Source organism: Mus caroli, chromosome 16 (assembly GCF_900094665.2).
Source record: "Mus caroli chromosome 16, CAROLI_EIJ_v1.1, whole genome shotgun sequence".
NCBI lineage: Eukaryota > Metazoa > Chordata > Mammalia > Rodentia > Muridae > Mus > Mus caroli.
In genome coordinates this window covers 54,472,847-54,490,756 of record NC_034585.1, presented here as the reverse complement: position 1 = coordinate 54,490,756, position 17,910 = coordinate 54,472,847, and positions in this window count along the sequence as shown.

Sequence of the window (17,910 nt, the reverse complement as noted above, 5' to 3'; positions counted from 1 at the left end):
TTAGCCATTCTGACTGGTGTGAGGTGGAATCTCAGGGTTGTTTTGATTTGCATTTCCCTGATGGCAACTAAGTATCAGCAACTGTTTCTTTAAAGTAAGTCATTCTCTGATGTTCAAGAGACCATGGGAGACACATCGAGGGCTTACTGAAAGGGATGGCTGGGATTTATCTCTGTGATACGTGATTAGTAGGTGAGGGAGAAAGTGTCCTCAAAGTAGCATTTTTAATGTTTTCCCTGAGATGCTGCTGCTGGTGTTTAGGGGACCACGCGATCATAGATATCTCTGTCATAGTTCCAGGTTAAACTTCTGTTTGATTAACTGAGCTTTATGCTGCAGTGAGCTAGATTTTGTTTGTACGTAAACTTATTTATTCCATCCAGTGTTACATGGAAACGTTTTTCCTGTCCACAAGGAAATAACTCGAGTAGATATGAGGCTCTCCTCATGAGTTCTTTGCAGAGTTTGTGGCTACTTTCATGGCTATAAAATGTCTGGAGGCATTCGGGACAGTGCTCTCGTGCAGGCTTTATACTTAAACAAGTATTCCTCCACCTGCTTCTTTCATTCTTTCATTTTTGAAATTATAACATAATTACATCATTTGCCCCTTCCCTCCTTCCCTTTGTCCTTCCTACCCTCCCCAGGTAACTGCCCCTTGCTCTCTCTCTCAAATCTAGCATCTATTTCTTTAATTGTTGTTTGTATGTATATGTATATGATGTATATGTATATGTGTGTATATATATGTGTGAGTGTGCATATATTTGTATATATATTACTAATATATAAATGCATCTATATGTATGTATATATAGTCCTAATATAAACACACACACATAGTACTAAATATTTAAGTACAGCTTGCTCAGCTCTATAGTACTACTTGTGTGTATATGATTTCAGAGATGACAGTTTTATATTAGATAGACAATTGAGGAGCTCTCTGCAGGAAAAATTATTTCTCCTGCTCTTAGAATTCCTCGGGTGCCTGTATCCTTCATCTAGGACTGAGGGCTCAGGAGCATTCCTACTTCCAAGTTAGCATGTTTATTGGTGTCAGCCTTGCTCAAGTGTGTTTAGGTCACCATATTGGTGATATGTCATGGGTGTAGCTTCTCTGACGTTTCTCAGAAACACGGTCTCACAGCAAGCTTTCCTTTTAGTATCTGGTTATTCTAGATTTAAGTGCTCTTATTACAGTATTTTGTTAAAGCTTTTTCATAAAAGCCAGAGGAATGCTATGCTGTCAGCCTGTTCCATACTTCACTGTATCTGGTAAGCCAATCTATACATCTCTCTAGATATCACTACATTTGATTTTCCATGCATCTGTATCAGTTTTCCTTGTGTCTATAAGTTTCTTTTTCTTCTTAATCACCTTAACCATATTTACTTTAGATCTCTTTTATGTTTTTCTATTTCCCGACATTACTGGGAATAGAAACCTTTGTTGTGAGTTCTGCCTCATTCATGATACACTATTTCCTCTTATTTTATAATTGCCTTGGAAACACATTTTCATTTTTATGGGAATCCTGTGCAGCTGAAGTTGAAAATATTCCTATCAGACAAATTTTTTTGTTTTCTTATTCCATGACTCAGGAGTATAACGGTTACAAGAACAATTTTTATGGTCATTTCTCTTCCAAATCAGACAATGTTTGGTAGAAGCCCAACATAGAGATTATTATTATTTTAGCCATTAAAAATCTAGGCTAGAAAAAAAACTTCCTTTATTTCCCATATGCTGGGGGACTTTCTTTCCTCATTGTAGTCGTTTTTACTTAGCGTGGACTTTGAGGTCCCAACTTTAACATTGGTGACCTTTTCTCAAGTCAGTGTTTTCTCTTATGTATAGTCATTATTTTAATTAATTCTTAGAGAATTCCATAAAATGTATCTTGATCATGTTCACTCCTCAGTTCTCCCTAAATTCACCCTTGTTCAAAAGGTAGACAGGAACAGGAATCCGTTTGACCAAGAACTAAGGTCAAGAGTTGACAATTGTGAGCTCATAAAACTTAGCTTCAGTATAGCACAGGAAACAATCAGTTGAGTGCAGAGGAAGCCCACAGAGTGGCCTTTTCCACTCTACTTGTAATGAAAGTCTGATTTCCAGAATACACAAGGAACTAAAAAAAAAAAAAAAAAGAAGAAGAAGAAAGAAAGAAAAGAGTCAAGAAAATAAACAACACCATTAAAATGGCTTATCTATATGAACAGAGTTCTCAAAAGGAGAAATAAAAGTGACTAAGAAATATCTCAACAACAAGTGTGCAACATTGGTAGCAATTAGTTCAATGTCATTCTCTGCTCTTGGGTCAGGGTGTAACATCTCCAGGCCTAGATGCAGCCTCAGCTCAGGAGCTACCTGCTGCTCCGTTTTTGTTCCCTGATGTGCCTGGTTTTCTGATTCATTGAAATAATGAGTCAGTTGTAAGACTCATTCATGGTTTTGGTTCTTATATGGTTGAAGAAACAAGTTTGCCTCAACATCATTCAATTGGAATTTAGTTTTGTGCGTATTCTGAGAAGTGCCTATATCTACTTCTTTCCTGTTTACCCATTCTGCCAGTCTCACTCTATGTTATTTTAGGTTTTCTTAACCTAAACTATCTTTTCTTAATATTCATCAGTGTGATTTTTCTCTTTGTAAATCTCATTGACTTTGGCTCAGATGAATCAAATACTTAAAATGGAGAATATACTTTATTCTCCTTTGAATATTCTGTTCATATCAGGTATGGTATAAACTTAGAGTTAGTATTTTTGTTACCTTATATTATTGTTATTTACTTCATTTAAAATTGTTTCATCAATTGAAATACAGTTTAATGAAAAATATATCTAAAATATAATTATTACCATTGACATTTAATTCAGTTCCCCAATGAGGAAACAATATTTCTAAATTAATTTTTCTTTTTAAAACAAATGTCCATAAAGACATTATAAAGGACTGAAAGAATAGTCTCAAAATTTCAAGATTTATGTATCAATATTAATTTGAAGGTATTTTTAAAGTCTCACTTTAAAGAAACTAAAATTATAAATTTTAGATATAATGCAGGAATAACATCCCTTGGTAAAAATGTATATGTAAGTTGAAAAACAGGAGAATGCTGCTTGACTCTCCCAATTTACTTGGAATCATCTTTGATTATGTTACCATGTTTTTATCACATGACACCCCCCAACAACCCTTGGGAAGCTGACTGAATGAATAAAGACCATGTTGAGAGACATACCAAAGGTGGGCAACATGCTTACAAAGTGGTGGGACCAGCAGCAGCCTGCCCCTAACACTAGCATGTTCAAAGGTTCCCCTTACAAGAAAGTAATTGAAAAAAACAGATAGCACACAAAACTCAGCCAAACACTCAAGAGTGTCAATAAGTGGCTTTGACAAGTGAGAGAGAGAAGCTAGACAAGAAGCCTATGAACACGGGACAACTGGAAAAGATGGAGGGATGGGAAGGCTGGAGTCACCAGCTCTGGAGATGAACCTTCCCCAGGGCTTTTCACAAACAGGCTCTCTTATCTCCCACTCTTGTTACCTTGAAACCACAGTAGCACTTGCCCTAGTCTCTGTGAACCCCTTTAGAGACCATGCTTTGTCATCTCATCTTAAATCTGCTCCTCACATGAAATCTAAACATATGTGCTTCTTTGCATGTAGAGTCAGATAAATATAAATAGAAATGGAACTGATTTACAATTGTACTGTTTTTTTTTTTTTTTTAACAGCTAGCAGTCTTGAAGGCAGGGAACATATATCTTCTGCATTTTGGCATACTAATAATTGGGCAACAGAATAAAAACATCTTTGCTGAGTTTATCTACACCAATATGCTCATTTAGAACTGTATTTTCGCAGAAGAATACCCCAAAGTGTATCTATTATCTTTGCATGGGGCGTCCTATGAATTGAAGTCTGTGAATCATTAGCTTGAGACTTAGGAGAGAGGAAGGGGATGTGAAATCCCACCTCTATCTTAGGAGCTATTGACAATTAATGGCTACTCAGAGCAGGAGAGTCAGTTTTTGATACGGGTGTGACCCCTGGTATGTGGACCACTCTTCTTCAGATGTCTCATTTAGGGCTGAGCAGCAGTATCCTACTATGTATGAGTGAAGCACAAGAAGCAGGCTAATTCTCTATGCAAAAGACACACACACACACATTCTCTCTCTTTCCTTCCCTCAATTCCTCCTTCCTTCTCCCTTCTCCCTCTCTATATGTTCCTTCCCAGACTCTCTGTGTATGTGTGTGTGTGTGTGTGTGTGTGTGTGTGTGTGTGTGTATGTGTGTGTGTATGCATGTGTGCACTTGCGCATGTGAGTATGTGTGTGCATTGCATTGCTTTGGAAGAGAAATTCCAGCTACAAATTGTGTTTTTCTTCTAGCTCATCTGTAAGATAACCCATGAATGTAACTGTTCTCTAAAGTGGTTTCATCTGCCCTATTTGGGGGACACTGCTGGCCAGTAGGTGTCAGGGAATGATTTTCCTTATCACTGACAGCTCTTTATTGACTCAGCCAGCAATAGCTAGGTTGAAAAACATTGTTTATGCATGGTCCACATGTGTGCTGCTATCTCATTAGGTGCAGATGTCTGTATTCTAGATACAATCTTCACACCAGCGCCCAAGCCAACATTATGTTAAGGGACTGAATTCCACAAAATCCAGTCCTCATTATCTGAACTCTTTTGGGGAACCATGCCTCTTGTTCCTTTCTCAGCCTCTAGCCCTTCAATTCACTAAGGGATCAGTTTAAAAACAGTGACATACACAGCAGGAAGGTATTTGCAACTGTAAGTCTCTGGCCTTTACCAAGACTCAGGAGGTCGATCAGAATTCTGTCATGAGAATCTGTGCCTGTAGCTGAGTCAAAACAAAATATTTGTGATGATTTTGCTGGGGAAAAATACAGAGAATTAACAGTGAGAATGATTAGTGGGGTGAGGACTAGGTTAGCTAAGTAAAGGTCACAAGATGTATTGCTGTTGTTTTGTTGTTGTTGTTGTTATAATTATTATTATTATTAAAATGACTCCTAGAGAAAATGTGAGCTAATTCCCTAACTGATTGTTAAGTACCGCAGAATTTGATTTATAGTAACCAAGCAGAGGTTCTGTTGACTTCAACCCTGTTCTGCCTCAAGCAGAAAAACTAAGTTAAATGAGATTCTGCTGTGTCCTGTTAAAACCCCTAGGTTAGCAAGTAAGCTGGTACTAAGGATAGCAGGTTTAGTTAGATTTCAGGAAGACATACTTAACTCTAGAGATGACTGGTGCTAATTCAGGGCAGCAAAGAAGGGATGATGGGAAACCCATCCCTGAAATATATTCAAGTAGCACTGCATTGGGTTTATAGGTCTATACGTGCTGATGGCAGAGTCAGTACAGAAATTATTTTTATGCTGCTCTAGCTTACTATACACTTTTATTTATGAATTCCTGGTGAAATAATTTTGCCTCAATGATTTAAATAGAAAACGAAATGATGAATGATTGCAATAGTCTGTGTAAAATAAAGCTTTTAATATAATAGGAATCACTATAATATTTTGAAAAGGAAATATGTATAATTGGACTTGGGCGATGGCTCAGCAGGTAAAGGTACTTGTTTCCAAGTCTTGTAAAAGCTGAGTTCAATCCTTGTGGATAGACACAACAGAAGGAGAGAATAGACTCCTATAAGTTGCCATCTGGCCTTCACATGTGGGCCCTGGCACAGGTACCCCAAATGAATGAATAAATGAATGAATGACATAATAAAATTGTACATTTCCTACTGGACTGCTTTTAGGTTGGTATATTAAATTTTTTTTTTAAAAAAATCCCTGTTCTTTATAGATGGCAGTTTTACTAGCCTGGCAGGAGAGCAGGCATTTTAAAGAAATAGTGGTACCCCTTCCTTTTGCTACCAGACTGTTGAAATGAAGTATCCAGGAAAATTAAAATTTCCCAAGACATAAAAGGCTGGAACCCTGCTGCCAGCCAGAGGAGGGAATTGCCTCCCAGGAAGAGATTTCACACACTTCTGACATCTTATGGTATTTCCTTGCAGTGCACGATGGAGCTGGCCACTGTGATTCTAGTACTATGCACTACATAATGCAGATCATTTAGGATTATGTTGTATTTCTATCGTTTTGAATCTATTTTTAACCATTCACTTCCTCTTTTGAGCGTCTTTTTCTCTCTGCCTCTGTCTCTCTCTGTGTGTTTGTGTGTGTGTGACTTTTTCTCTGTACACGTGGGCCCTGGCACAGTGAGCGTTTCTATCTCTTTTCTTTCTGTCTCTCTCTCTGTCTGTCTTTGTCTCTGTCTCTTTCTCTTTATGTGTGTGTCTCCTTTCTAAAATTCTTTAGGAATTTTGTGCAATATGTTTTAGTCATAGTTACCACCTCCCAACTCCTTTCAGGTTAACTCTTGTTTCCCTACTAAACACATCTAGTCCAATGTGTGTCACCCAAAACTCTTGCCCCATTGAGTGGTTGACTTGTCAGCTGCCACACCCTTTACAAAATGATTACGATCAATTACCAATAGCTCCTCTGCTAGAGGTGGGAGTTTGTTCATAGACATCCCCTCCTCCATGTTGGAATTTTGTCTGGCTTGAGCTTGGGAAGATATTGTGCCATCCTTTTGGTTTGGAGAATATTGTTTCCCTGTAGTTATCAACTACGGTAATGGGTGTTCTTATGACAATTTTCTAATACCTTTTTTGTTTTATCCTTCTTTGCCCAATCCTTTTCCTCGTTGCTTTGCTGCTCCCCCCACCCCTGCCCCCACCCAGCCATCCCCTGTCTTTATAACTTTCTGTCCTCAGTATTCTCTTCTCACATTCATGTCATATGCATTCTAGGATCATCACAACATTCATTCTTCAGATGTCATTTCTCTCCACCATGGTCCCCTTCCTAGTTTCATGACCTATTTCCACGTTCTCTCTCACTTGATTACATGTACATAAAAATCCAAGGATAAGATCTGCGTGTGAGAGGGAACATGTGGTGTTTGTCTTACTGAGCCGGAGTTACCTCACTTAATATAATATTTTCCAGTTCCATTAATTTTCCTGAAGATTTCTTAATGCCATGAAAAAAAAGCACATGATGTTTTAAATGGAGCGTTCACTTCAGTTCTGTGTCAAGTCAGATTGTCTTTGTCATTTTTGTTAGAAGAGATGGGACAGAATAGAATTTGTGGGTTTTGGGTTTTTTTTAACACTTATTTTATAAAACTATTTACTCAATCTGTTCCCTGAATCTTAGAAAAAGCCACTTAATATATTTACATTTTGTTGTGTGTAATTCAGAATTTTACAGAACTGGATCATATTCCAATGTTCAAAGTATATGACTTACAAAAACTTACCAGAGATAAGTGATCATAAGAAAATATAGTATAAATATCAATAATGATATTTTATCCATAGTATCTTGTATACAGAGAACTGTTTTGATGGGCTGGATGATTTAAAGGCAAATCTCACCTACAGCACTGGCAAGCCCTCTCTGTCATGGTAAGCTTTCCATTGTGATAGTAAAATCTTTCACAGATGCAAAATATCTAAAAATGACTTGAAGATAGGGTAAATAAAAAAACCACCAAGGGAAGTAAAATTTCCCTTAAAGGTGACCCTCATTTCTCAAGGTTCTGCAAGTACAGAACTGTGAGAAGAATCCCTGAGACTTAGTATTAGACATTGCCCCAGTGGCATCCTAATGAACTCCACAAATATGGAAGAGATTCATCTTTTGCAGAAAGGAAATTAATTTTGTATTTATTGCTCATGTGGTATTATTCCAAACAAAATTATGCCCTTACTAATATGGTTTAAGCCAAATATTCTGTACATCCCCAAATTTGGAAACAGCTGTTGACCAATCATTAAATCAAGTCCCTTTGATTATTTAAAGAGTGCATAATATGACTTTTGGGTCTTCGTTTCCTAAGTTGTGTAGTTCCCCCTCCCAGCTTGCCTTTGCTTTCAGTTCTTTAATCATCTTCTGGATCATCTCTAAAGTGTTCCAGTCTTTCATGAGTCAGTCTACTTGAGAAAGCCCTCCAGCTGCTAAGAAACACATCAGGCTTTGTGTTTATGTGTCATAGTTTTTTTCAGCGTCATGATATATATTTCTTTGTAGCTTCTAGGCACCAGGACAAAGAAAGGATGATGCTATCACAGGAGTATTTGTGCTTGATTCTTACTTTTAAATGTTTTGTATGATAGCATGGTTTACCAGTGAGTCAGATTCCTTAGCTAAGAGAACAAACTAGACACAGGGATGAGAGCTTCATTCCATTCAAGTCTAGAGATTCTGCATTGCCAGGTTTCATTCAGCTTTAACAATCTTAACTTTGCTAGATAGCATTTGTCTGACCACTTCCAAAAATATATCGTTTTTTTTTCCCTCTGAGATTTCTTATCTTGAATATAATGTAGGCTTCTTATCTGTTAGCCTAATTAGATATAATATACATCTATTGAGAGCTTACAAACACAAGAAAGTGTAAATGAAGGAAATCTGAATGCTACTAGAGGTTGGAATCTAGCAGGAGAGGTAAATGTGAGTGAAAATGATTCTAATGCACATTGGTAATAAATTATTGCAGATAAAAGTTAAGGCGATCTTATAGGAAATGAGCAAAATGGAGGAAATATCTTTAACTATTAAGACAGAAGATAGTCCTTCTTTGCGTAAGCAACAGACTGGCCTAAATTCTGAAAAGGGACAATAAACTAAAACTTAAAATTTCAGTTTATTTGACACAGAATTTCAATATAGTGGAAAAAATCTGTGAAATCAGGAAATATATGTATAACCTGTATCTTATATATACAATCTCTATGTGTTATATATCAATAGATAGATAGATAGATAGATAGATAGATAGGAATAGAGATATTACATATGTAGTAGTTAGTGACTGGAAATGTGGCTAGTAAGTTTATACATTGTATAGATCCTGGGAAATCTCTGTTATTTTTAGAGTGAGAATGTGATGAACAGGGTTGAATTTTGATAAGATTGATATGATATTCATGAATAAAATTTACTCATATAGAAATTGTTTGAAAAACAAATAATTTAGGAATAATTTAACAAAAGTTTAAGAAACGAGGAAGGACAGACTGTTTTAGAAGAAATTATACAATTTAGTTGGTGTGGAGGGTAGCATTCAGGGACAATTCCAAAGCTGAGTGTAGGTTGCAAACAGATACACACTTAAAGAAACAGAAGACCAAGGGGCAAGAGGCTCTTTTGGATCATGTGAGTCAAAGCCAGATTTTACATAGATGGTGAGTCAGAATCATAAAGGACTATGTAAATATTTTTCTAAACTTTGGCAACTCTGAGAAAGATAAAGCTAGGTCATTAACTTGAGACATGGAGTGTGAAAATGATTTGAAACTATGGTAGATTTTATTTGTGGGAAACACAATGTCCACAGAGTACAGTGGGAAGGACACAATATGGAGGACAACCGAGGACTTCAAAATAGTTGTCCCAGCCACATTAAAGACTTTCAGGAAAAGGAGACAAAAAGAAGTGAACAACAGAAAATCTCAGCCAAGACATGAAACTAACTCATCACGAACTCACATTTGAATTGAAAAATTTAAGAAAGGATATATTACTTATAAGGATATTAATACTTGGCATTACATAAAGATGGCCAGTAACATAAAAGGCTCTGTAAACTTGAGGATGGGTTAAGAGAGATTATCCAAAATGACTCATCCCAGATAAAGAGAGAAAATATTGGTAAACACTGAAGAGAAAGGTGTACAGTAACACTGAAGGAGGAAAAACCATTTAAAACTTAGGATGGATTCAAAGCTTTCAAGTCCAAGAAGCTCAGCAAATCTCAAGAAAGAAAGATGCCAAACAGGTGTATTGGATGGAGTAGAATTACATAGCATCAAACAATTATTAGTTATTGATTTATTGATTTATTTAGTGATTTACTGAAAGCACCTCCCTTCCACCCAAAGACGACTTCACTCACTACCCGGAACAGAATGCCCTGGAGGAATCACTGAAACAGTAGGTCATTGCTGTAATAACCTGCTGACTGCCATGTAGACATCTGTAATATCTTGCTTGCTCCACCATCCGCCTTGTGGTTTTAGACTATAAAATGAGAACACAGCCTGGAACTGATACTGGAGACTTTCAGAAGCTGTCCTGGCTTCGTTTCTTTGGTGCCATCTCCTCTCCTCTCGTCTCATTGGTATCAGAGTGCCCATCCCATGGAGATTCCTGTAACAAAGTTACAAGTAACCGTGAAAATCAAAACTATAGAGATGATCCTAAAAGTAATCAGAGAAAAAAATTCCAATGATATGAGAGTAACCATGGTAACATCAATATTCTTTGCTCAAGAAAAACATTCTTACCCAGAGTTTTAATGGACTGAGATATTTTTTCTAAATCAGGGACAAAGGAAAAAAACATTTAGAATGTTTTAAATCAGCAAATAAATATGTCCTTGAGAAATGAAGGTGAAATAAAGATATTTCAGAAAGGGTTGTCACAGCCTAGAACTGGTCACAGAGCATTATTTAAGAGACCGTTTCTTTTAGCATGCTTTTATTGTTAAAAAAAAAAAGCATATGATTGAAGCAAAATGAATAGCACTGTATAATATGATACCTAAAACATAGCAAAATACTTGAAATCATATGACAAAATAACCAACAAAAATGGCAAATAGAGTAAAGAGGGCATGTGGAATTATGTGTTCGTATCCCTCCCATACTCTACATGAGGTGGTTTAATAATAATACTAAGTAGACAGGTTATAGATACAAACAGAGCGATATAATAATAGAAGGAATTACTTGCAGAGTCCCAGTGAAGCAGATAAAGACAAGAATGCCCAATCTGCATGCTCTGAAGAGATGTTTAGTATATGTGCTGCCAAAGCGAGCATTGAAGAGATGTTTAAAAGGACAAAGGACAGTGACAACTGCAATAGCTTTATCAACTGTGAGTGAGCGGGATAACAAGGGGGACAGAGCCAGAACTGTTTCAACAGTTAAGTCCCAGCTGTGTTAACTGTAGGAAACAAAGTTCAAAGTTGCAAGAAAAGATGAAACATGACAAACCGTACACCGTACACCGTACAATGCAATGTAGCACGCAGTTTCACGCCTATGACAAGTGATTTAGAGAAACACATTAGACAGAGAAGGATTTACTCTGCTCCTAATTTCAGAGGTTTCTGTATGTGATGACTTTGCTCTGATGTTTTGATCATGGGATCAGGTAGAGTTTGCTTGCCTCCTGGTGAACAGGATGCAGAGACAGAAAGACAATGTCCAGGGACAAGATATAGCGTGCAAGAATATAATCCCAGGGGACTTACTTGCTCCTTAAACCCCACATCTAAAGCTTTCTACTCTTTACAAGGTCACAATATTGTGAATTCATCACCGGGTTAATCCATTAGTTTGTTTTAAGGCTTCATGATTCATTCAATTGCTTCTTAATGATTAGACCTACCAAATCTGTTTTCTGAGGGAACATTGCATATCCAAAGCAGAACAGGTAAGGTGATATGATTCTATTACTGTGGGTAAATTTGCTTAACAATAGAGTGTTGCTATAGGCACAAAAAAACATAACACAACTTAAGAGGGTCTACCTTTCACTAAAACAAAATGATCTTAATTGGCTGTACTGGTGGAGGTTCAGGATATTGCGATTACATAGGTGAGGAAATTACAGTGATGGGGTCTCTGGAAAGAGGGCATGATATGACTGGTGACTCCTAGAAAGGACACACTGGCAGTGTCTGGGTCTCAGAATGATACCCCACAGCGGGCACGTGGCTCTCGAGAGAAGCGACAGGACATGGACTCCTTGTTTAGAGCAAAGTAATCATGTGCACAGTGCATAGCCTTGACTCAGGGATTGTGAGGCTCCAGGGTCCTCCAGGAGCAAAGATTCTAGGTCTCTGCAGTTTTAATAGAGGCCATTTGGTTGCCTTCCACTTACTTTTTCCTTTCAGGAGACATCCTTCTTGGTTCCCAGGACTTTGTAATGGAAGAGTTGGCGCAGCGGCGGCAGAGGATTTTGTTTCCCTTCTCTGTGCAGCCATTCTGAGTTTCCAGGATCCAGAGCAGCTCTGTCACCTTCACTGGACCCCGAATGCTCCTTCGGATGCTCCAGTGGGAGACCAAGTGTGTATTCACTGTTTCGATCTTTTCTGTGAGGGGGAGTAGGCATTCTGTTTTTCTTGGAAGACATCTTGCTCTTCTGTCCAGCCGGTGATCATTTCTGTATCACTTAGGAAAAGAGAAAGCATGTGAGTCCAAGTCTTTACGTTTTAGAAAAAATTTAAAGCTTTAAGGAAAACACCGAGAAGAAATAAAAGTCATAAGTTCTTAATTACTAGAAGAGAGGCAACAGAATACTCTAATACAGCAAGCTGGGGACAGACATTTCAAAACGCATTCTTTAAACAAAACAAAATCATAGAAGAAAGAAAAAGTATTAGAGTAAAATGCAGTGGTATGGACAGTGTCTCCTCTGACACAGAAGACAGCTGAAGGGTCCCTTTGCTCAGACACAGACTTGAACTTCACAACACCAAGTCTATGTACACACTCCTAGATGACGTCGCTGTTTAAAGATTGACTGTAGTTATTAGGCGTGGTCTAATGTGAAGTAATTATAGAATTTTCAAGTATATCTTATTCATAAATTTTTCAGTTATATAATCGTTTTTGCATTGGACACAAACTATTTTTGGCAACTATTTCAGCGAAATGGGTTTTGTTCACTATTTTCAAACATATTCAACCTTCTTACTGTCTACTCATTTATGCATTTTAGTGTAATCTCATTTATGCGGAATGACTTGCTCGTAGCCAGTAACCTTCTATAAAGTTTACTACAAATCTTTTCTTCCTTTCAATTATTAACAAGATATCAGCTTCACTATTCAATGAGAGTGATCAATAGGTAAGTAAATCTCACTAAAGTAGCAAGGAATTCTATGCCAACTTAATAGTCATGTGTTTAGGACTGAGAAAGGAAAACACAAACAGGCACATGAACTAAAAAACCAACCAAAGGAACACAGGTACTCCAGAACACAAATTCAACTTTCAAAAAGGAGAACTTGTGTGTACAGAAAGGGGAGGAATTTTAGTTCATTTTATCCAGGCTTCCGAGCATCAGCCTCCAGCCTCCTTTTTACGGTTGTTGGTTCTCAGCACAATGTGATTTTTTATTTGATTCAAAAGAACCTGGAGAACTTCCTTGTTGAAGAACAAAGTGCTTGAAACGTAGATCAACTTATTTTTAAATAAACGTTTGCCCTGTCACTAATACTGTCTAGTGGTTTGTTTTTATGTAAACATTTAATTTTACCAATGTGATTCTATTTATCTTGAAAATTTTTCATTTCTTTCCAAGAATATGAATGAAATTCACTACAGATGAAAAAAGTACATTCCTGAACCCAAGCTGCACCTCATCAGCTTAGTGAGGGCGAAGCTTGAGTTGACGATTATGAATTTGCCTCACCAAACGATGCTCACACAGATAACACATAGTAGACACTGTTTAATTTAATTCATTGTTGGCTATACTCTAGGTCATAAAAGAACAGCTGGGTGCGTGATGAAGCAGCTTTCTGTTCTTTTCAGAAACATTTATCTTATGTCATGAGGCATGGGAAATGTATTTGTATTCCTTAGAGAAGCTGATTCTAATCAAAGTCAAAGGGAATTGCAATCTCTGATCTAAACACATGGTTAGAACTATGTCATATCAAGTTTGGGGGCTTAAGAAGAAGCCTAGGCAATTGGAAACATGATTAAAGATTAAAGGAATTGGGATTATTTGGTTTGGAGAGAGCACGATTGGAAATTGACAGACCATGAGTCTTTAAACATGACATTCTTATTTTGCAGACTGTTGAGCAGCTGTTCCTAGCCCTAGTATATTCTGCCTATAAGGCAATTGTTTGAAATAGCAGCAAGAGAAGTACAGAATAGATCAAATTAAAAAAAAACCTTTCTAATTCTAGCACAAAAATATTGAGGTTTAGAAGAAAGGAATATGTATGTATGTAAATATATATGTATTATATGTACACATATATGTGTATATATATGTATATATATAATAAGTGCTACAGATTGAAGAAGCTCATATCCATCCATGTGAGTCTCATAACACAGAGATGTACAAATATTCTTGGTAATGTATTCATGGCATCCATTCATTTGGATTGAGAGGAAATGTTTATTATCATAATAATATAAATCACAAGGTGATTTTTATGTGACCTAAAGCAAAAGACAGCAAGAAATGATGGCTGCCAGAGTGTCTATTTTCCTTAGAAACCATCACACTTTCCCTCAAATTAAGCTGGAAATGGAATCTTGGCAATATACGCTATGATTCTCTTATTCCATGGTCATAATAAAAAGGTATTTGACAGCATGAGAAGGCTTTACAATGTTCTCCTGATGTTCCCACATTTTTCTGTGTGACTGTTACTAGCTGAAATAGCTATGAGTCAATGGAATCTCTGTAGTTGAGATGTTCCCCTGCTCCACAAACCAGAAGAAACTAGCTTGAAACACAGAGAAGGCAAATCAGAGACAATGTAAGTTCATTACTAAAAGTCTAGCTTAAAAGAAAAGGAGGATTCAGATTAAACCCAAACTGGAAATGATAATGTAACAGTATTTATCTGGAAGATTCTCCAACATTTTCTTGTGGAAATGTTCTATACTTATGAATGTATATGTTTAAAATGTGACACAAATGAGTTTAAACCAATTTTAATGAGCTATGTTTTATATAAGACAAAATATGTCTGTTTATATGTACATTTCAATGAGCTTTAACAAGCATATGCATTTATGTGGCCATTCCTACAATGAAGTATGTGTGTGTGTGCACGTGTGCACGCGCGCGTGCATGTGCATGCATGTGTGTGTTGAATGAAAGTGCACAAAGGATAGAATGCACATGGGGAGGTTGGAGAACACCCTAGGGTGTTGTTAGTCTTTGTTTTCACCCTGTTTTACTGTGCCAGGCTAGCTGGCTCCTGAACTTCCTGGTATCCCAGCATACACCTACCATCTTGCAGTAGGAACACTGAAAAAACAGACATGGGTTACACAGCCTTTTGTAGATTCTGAGGATTCAAATTCAGTGGCTGATGCTTGCACAGAAAGCATTTTACCCACCGAGCCATCTTTCAAAAGTCCAAGAAACAGAGTATACTTTTTCATCCTAACTAATTCTGTTGTCTTCCTCTGAGAATAGTCTAAGGTAACAACAATCTACTGTCTGTCAAGATAGAGTAGATATTTTCTCCCATATGTGTGGGTGGTTATACAGCGTAGAGTCTGTTGTTTTACACTCCCTTTCACAGCTTGATGGTTTTGAGATTCACCATGTTGTTACTTTATCCTGTAAGTTCAGACCCTCATTTTTACTGATACATGGTCATAGTCTTTATATGTTTTTAGTATACAAAGCTGTCACCCTTCTATTTCTGAATGAGTCTGTTTGCACATGAATTTTCAATTTGGGAGTAGGTGCCTATGACTGAGGATCCTGAGTTACATAGTAAATACCTCATAATTCATAGGAACTCTTTGTATAAAGCAAGTGAGTTGTTACATTTTTGTCAATGTTGTAAAAATGTCCCCACTGCCCCAAATCCTTGATATCACTTGATTTTGTCAGTCTGATTTTCCCTCATTGTCATGTATATTGTGGTTTCAATTTGCCTTCTTCCTGATGACCAGTTATTCTAATTGTATTTTTACACATTTGTTGCTGATTTCTACATCCTTTTCTTGTATCTATAGATAAATTTCCTTCCTTCCTTCCTTCCTTCCTTCCTTCCTTCCTTCCTTCCTTCCTTCCTTCCTTCCTTCCTTCCTTCCTTTCTTTCTCCCTTTCTCCCNCTTCCTTCCTTCCTTCCTTCCTTCCTTCCTTCCTTCCTTCCTTCCTTCCTTCCTTCCTTTCTTTCTCCCTTTCTCCCTTTCTTCCTTTCTTCCTTCCTTCCTTCTTTTCTTGGCTGCTAGACAGCATGCATGTTATAAATCTGTAAGTGCATAGATATTGTTGTCTACTTTTCAGGTAAGTCTTACAGTAACCATCCCTAGAGGTTCCAGACCATTCCAGTTCAATGTCCTCTGTGATCTCAAGAATCACTCTTATGCTGGTGATTGGTTGTATCAGAGACAATTACAATGCTACTTCCTACAGTTTTATGCCTGCTTACAGTAGAAGCATAACTTTGAAACAAACTGTGGCAAAAGGCAAATATTTTTCATTCCTTTCCCAAATACTATAAACAATTCTATTATGCTTCCAAGCACATGGAACATCCTCAGAGCTTCTGATACTGCACAGCATCCCATCATAACACGATGGTGTGAAATATGAGCAGCACATGGAGACTCAAACTCAGAAACGTGAAACAAAAGCTTCACTAAAGTTAGGGATCATCTAGTTCAAATGCATAGTGAACCCCCTTAACTGAACGTATATAGAAGAAATGTGTGTATTTACTTAACGTTTTCCTCCGTGTTTGGTTGCTACATTTATGGTTGTCCTCAAATAAATTCTTCATAAAAGCACATCAGCAGTGAGGCATCTCCAATGTGAGTTCAATTACCATTTAAAAAATGAAATACACTGTGATATTCATTGTTTCCACATGGATATGGGGAGTTTGGCTTGGGGGTCTTGGCAAAAACGTTTTATTTGTTTTTAATTTGACTCATCTCCCATTCAACTTGAAAAATTCCCTATGTCATTGGCACTGCCAAAGACATTTCATCAAAATTTCAAAATTTCTCTTCAGCAGCTTTACAAGAAAGCCAGCAGAGAACCCTGAATTTTATTAGGGGTCCCAGTAATCTCAAAGCTGTGAGAATTTAAACCAGCAGAAAAACAATTTCAGGTAGATGGGTATTTGTATTAAAATGTGTCAATGCATAAACTAAGAATCCCAACGCTCCATCAGCAGTAATCCCAAGGCTCCGTTAGCTATTTTAAGTCATCAAGTTTTTACTCAGAACATTTTTATATCATCTTTTATCTGTTTGGGTGTGTGTGTGGGGGGGTCAGGGTCTCACACTATACTCAGGATGTCCTGTTTGTTGGTTTGTATCTGCTTGCCCCTGGGAGTGGTACTATTAGGAGGGGTAGCTGGTAGGTGTGTCATTGTGGGCATGGCCTTTAATACCTTCCTTTTAGCTGCCTGGAAGTTGCTATTCTGCTAGAAGCCTTCAGATGAAGATGTAGAACTCTGAGCTCCTACAGCATCATATCTGTGTGGATGCTGCCATTCTCCCGCATTGATGATAATGGACTGAACCTCTGAACCTGTAAGCCAGCCCCAATTAAATGTTGTCCTTTAAGAGTTGCTTTGGTCATGGTGTCTCTTTACGGCAGTAAAACCATAACTGAGTCAGCCTGAAATGCATTACGTAGCCCAGGCTGCCTCAGAACCAGACAAGTCTTCTTGCCTCAACCTCTTGAAAGCTGAGATAACAGGTGTCAGTCATGACAGCCAGCTGTTTATGTCATTATGATTAATTCTACGCATTTTAACATTTTGTGTTACAGAGGATTGATTCTAATTACTCATGATGTAGAAAACAATTTACTTTATATAGTATTGAAAATAATACACAGCACACAGCAGCATCTTGGTTAATAATGAATCTTAGAAGGCCAGAGTGATGACAAGCAAAGATCCTTGAAGAAAAGATGTTATCACCATCATGGTACTTTTAAAAATGCCACCACCCTTATAGAAAGTGTAATTCAGTTTCTTCCAAAGGGAATTAATTCATAAATTAGTTTTTAAAAGCTCCTTGTTTTAGATAAATACA